The sequence below is a fragment of the Halyomorpha halys genome, unplaced genomic scaffold (assembly GCF_000696795.3).
Source record: "Halyomorpha halys isolate HHAL.00 unplaced genomic scaffold, Hhal_1.1 Scaffold36.1, whole genome shotgun sequence".
Lineage (NCBI taxonomy): Eukaryota > Metazoa > Arthropoda > Insecta > Hemiptera > Pentatomidae > Halyomorpha > Halyomorpha halys.
The window spans coordinates 1,323,407-1,328,108 of NW_027108624.1; the positions used below are offsets into that span (position 1 = coordinate 1,323,407).

The 4,702-nt window shown below is 28.3% G+C and overlaps 1 protein-coding gene across 16 annotated transcripts in view; it reads left to right on the forward strand.

Moving 5' to 3' along the window:
- Positions 1 to 4,702, forward strand: part of LOC106686615 (uncharacterized) — a 220,772-nt gene that overhangs the window by 127,456 nt on the left and 88,614 nt on the right. The gene's annotated exons all lie outside the window — the stretch shown is intronic.

Here is a 4,702-nt window from a genome sequence, read left to right on the forward strand (position 1 = left end):
TTTAGTAAAAAATTGCCAGTCTCAAGAAAGAAATTTAAAGATTATAAATATATTATAAAGATAATATTGTAAAGTTTTAGTAATGTGGAGTAAATTTTTATAATAACATGACAGAGTGTTTATACCTCTAAATGGATAAGTAACCTGGTACAATTTATTATTATGAAATTTCCTAGTAAAATATTGAAAATATATTTTTTTGGATTTACAATTTCTTTTCCTTGAAACAGCATCAATCTATTTAGATATTCATAAAAAATAATCTGAAAAATTAAATTAAATTTTCAGAAACGATGATGGACGAATGTTACAAGTTTACCAGAGAATATCTTTTGTTTTTGCATTTAAAATTTTAATCTTAAATTGGCAATATTCTATTAAAAAAAAAAATGGAAATTTCTAGAAGTTGATTGTTGTCGTAATAATTTCTTCTAAAATTATTCTACTACACTCTGATGACAACTCGTTATGTAATCTCTAACAAAGAAAGTATGTATGTATGTATCTCCTAATGTTCTTATATAAATAATTACGGAAATTCTATGGAATGAGTCTTATTGTACATTTAAAGCAAAATTCATTGGTTTTTGATTATTTTTCTCCATTTGAGTTGAAAAAATATTATTTAAAAAATAATCAATAGTAATAAAAATCAGTGGGTCATTATTAATTGTATTTTTTTTTTATCCATTTTAAATTTTAAGATGAGCAATACGATTACTTAAATAACAAATGTATTCACGATTTTGGTCTCCATTATATGCATATTTTTATCATATTTTATTTATTATTTGTCGTTACCCCAATATGATTTTCGCCCTTTATATATATGCGTATATACATACTCACACACACACACACACACACACGATTTGAGTTACACTATGGGCGGTCTGATCAATCGATTCAACTCGACATAACATTCAATATCTAATGTAAGTCACGTATTCTCGTATTGAGCACGATATTGTGCGACAATATTGGTTTAGTATTCGTATCATGTCCTTGTCTATTCCTATTGTATAATTTTCTGCCTAAATTGTATTGCATTCTATTTCTAGGAAGTGAGCCAATGATTTGTTTTATAATGACAATAATTGATTATCTCTGTAACCCAATTGAAGTTGGGATTATTTGAATGTGTCTTATCTCAAATGAAAACATCGATTGTTTAAAATCGATAGCAGATCTATTGTTTTTTGTTTCTCTATTGGTTTAAGAATGCTCTAGTTTATTTAAACAGGAATTAGAATTATTTATCTTGTTATCTTTTGAGCTGTAAGGATGACTCTGATTAAACCTGGCACTGAGTTTAAGTGACAGGTTATGAAAAGACTAAATTTTTCCTCAGATTATATTTTATCAAATTACAACCACTTTAGTGGCCAATTATTATTATTTTTTTTTTTTAAACCATGGAATTTTTTTTATTGATTTTTTTTTTAGTTTGTTTGTTTCTCAATTCTAAAAAGCTTAAAGATAACCAACCACTACCCTGACTGTTTCTAAAGAGTACTTACATAAGCAATATTAAAAAAAAAAAAATCCTAAATAGTTATGTCGCTTTTTCAGTGACTAAATATTTTTGTCAATATTGCCACTTCTAGTGGCTTTTGCTATGCACAAATGTTAATAATAATTAAGATTTAGCGAACCCTGGAGGTCCCCATCCAGCACTTGACGAATTTTTTTCCGAATAGGTTTATTTTCGAAGGGTTATTCGTTCGACCTGTGGTGATTTTGACAGAATCAGCTGTGTACCGTTACATATGATCATGGCGCCTGACTCATTTTAATTTTTTTTTTTTTTACTAATGGGAATTTCCTAGATACTCCTCATTTCTGTACAATTCCAACAAAAATTGCTATATGTTAATTTTTTTTTTGGACTTGTTGATTTTTCTGGCCAGATAAGTAATAATTCAAAATTTAAAAAACGGTATTTTAAAACCAATTTCTTGAGATATTTGTGGGATTTTTGATTAGCAATATTTATTTTTGTTAGTATTAGTAGTTTATTTATATTAGTGAGTAGCGGGGTGGCTCAGTTAGTAAGGCATTGTTCTACTAACTTCAAAGACTAGGGTTGGAATACAGCTATGGCAGGCTATTATTTATTCTGTTATTGTAGCCGTGCGTCAACCATGTTGGTTCGAAGAGTCCTCCTCCGGAGTCCTCCCAGCCTCAAGTTGGTACCATTAAGTGAAGAAATATTTCGAACCTGAGTGTGACCATCAACACGTCCCCTCCTTGTACAACCGTTGTTCAAAAAACATTTCTCCCTTATAAAGTAGAATTCGCGTTTCGTCTAATGCGCCATAGGATTTATGAAAATAATCGTTAAAATGCTTTATTTTAAATCTCGAGTATAGGAAATACTATCGGTAAGGTTTTGCCATCAAAATAATTTGGTCAGTGTTGGATAAAGGAAATTGAGATTTAAACAGACATTGAGGAATAATTGTATTTTTCTATAAAACGTTAATATATCTACTTCTCTAAAGTAAAGGTTTATAAAAAAAAAATATATAATAAAATTATAAATAAGATAATATAATATAATATAAAAATAAAACACATTCAATTTATGTTAATATTTCCTATGTCAAATAGATCAACATTTTCTATGAAAAATAATTAATCCTTTACGCTCTCAAATTAATTCTTTAATAATAATTGTCAAAAAGTGGACGTATTGACTTTTGTTAAAAAAAACTCCTCAATTGCATACATGAAAAATGTACAACTTATGGAGTAAACTTGTGCCAAAGATTTTATTTCACTTTCAACGATGACAAATTTTGATTCAGCACCCCCAAAAAGCCTACAAGTTGAAAAGTCGTGTTCAGTTTCCTAAAAGTTTTTGTATTCCCTGAGTCGAAGGGAAGTTCTCGTAGCAAAGTCGTTCCCAAAGAGCACGGTCTAGAAATAAACCCGGGTAAGATATAGACGAAGTTTGTTTGCCTTGAGTAGAGGCGGAGGGAAATCCTCGACAAGTATATTTGCTCGGAAACTATTTTCTATTCCGTTTGGTCGAATCGAATCGAGTCTTCGTGCTCTCTTTCGTGTTTGTTTCCTTTCAATTAGTCCAATTATACCTCTTCAGACCTGTCGCCATCACTCCAACTGATAATTAATACACTCCAACAATAATAAACGGCATCAGTTGTATTTATAGAGATATTGTTTAACGAGTTTATTTAAACTATTTTGTTAAAAAAATATTCATCTATATTATAAACTTTTCTTTTTTTAGCAACTTTGTTATTTACTCAAAACGTGTATTTGCGACTTAAAACTTGAATTTTAAATTTTGCACTAGTATTACAATCGCTTAACTTTCGAAACGAAATAAATGAAAATAAGAAATAGAAAAAATTGTCAGTAAAAGGTTTCTGAGTTTTATTTGTTTTTTTTAATTAATTATTTTTAATTAATCCTGAAATTTTTTTTATCATTTACTCGATTGTCTTAACATTATATAATTAAGAAAAGAAAATATTTATAAACAAAATTAACCAAATATAAGCCTAATGCTTATATGTTAAACTAATATTAACATTAACAAACTTTATAATTTTTTAAGTTAATTTTTTTGTAAACATTTATAAAACACTAAAAATAGCTCGAAGGTAAAACCCACCCACACTTCGTCCAGTGGATCAATAAAAGCCCGTATCGCGTGCACGGTATCGTTTTTCACAGAAGCATTTTCGATTCATCACCTTGGACAAATAACTTTACTCCATTAGAAATGTGTTAGTTATAAAGTATATTGTATAAAATAAAGCATATAGTTTAAAATAAAGTTATTGCCTCCGAGAAGGTTGCTTTGCAATTGTCTAACAATATGACCTAGAGTCGGTGACGAATCACGACATTCTTTTCTTCAAATCCTAATTTTTCATTTTTTCAACTCGTGGTATTTTTAATTTTAAATTTTCTTACCTTGTTATATCTCTAATTAATTTCTCAGGTATATAATTATATATACTTAAAATATATACATATATACAAATTTATACATAAAAATGCTATGTGTTGTTGATATAAAGTAATTGATGTTATATATTTTAAATATTATTAATTAGATCATTATTAAATTAACACCGAAAATAAAAAAGTAATAATAATCGTATTTTTTTTCTTCTTCGAAATTATACTTAAATTTAGGAGTAGGTAAAGGGAGGCGTGTTTATTGTCAGAAAATATGGTGTGTTCCGCGCATCTCATAACTTTCTCTTACCGTCCTACATTGGTATCCAATTTTTGTGTAGAATGGTGGGATTATGTTATTGATATTTTTGTGATTTTAGAAAAAAAAAAATCTCAAGACCAGGGAATACGTAAATATTTTTTTTTCTCTTTCTAAAAAAATTCGTATTTTATAATTTCTCGAGGTGGAATAACAAATATAAAATTTGTTCTTCTAAGAATGCAATTTAATAAAAATAACGAAGACGTACAGCAATCGGGAAAGATCGGACGGTTTCGGCTTTACCCGTTCGAATCAAATGAATCTCTTTTTTCTCCTTTTGCAACAATTCCTATTGTATAATTTTCTGCCTAAATTGTATTGCATTCTATTTCTAGGAAGTGAGCCAATGATTATAAAGATAATATTGTAAAGTTTTAGTAATGTGGAGTAAATTTTTATAATAACATGACAGAGTGTTTATACCTCTAAATGGATAAGTAACCT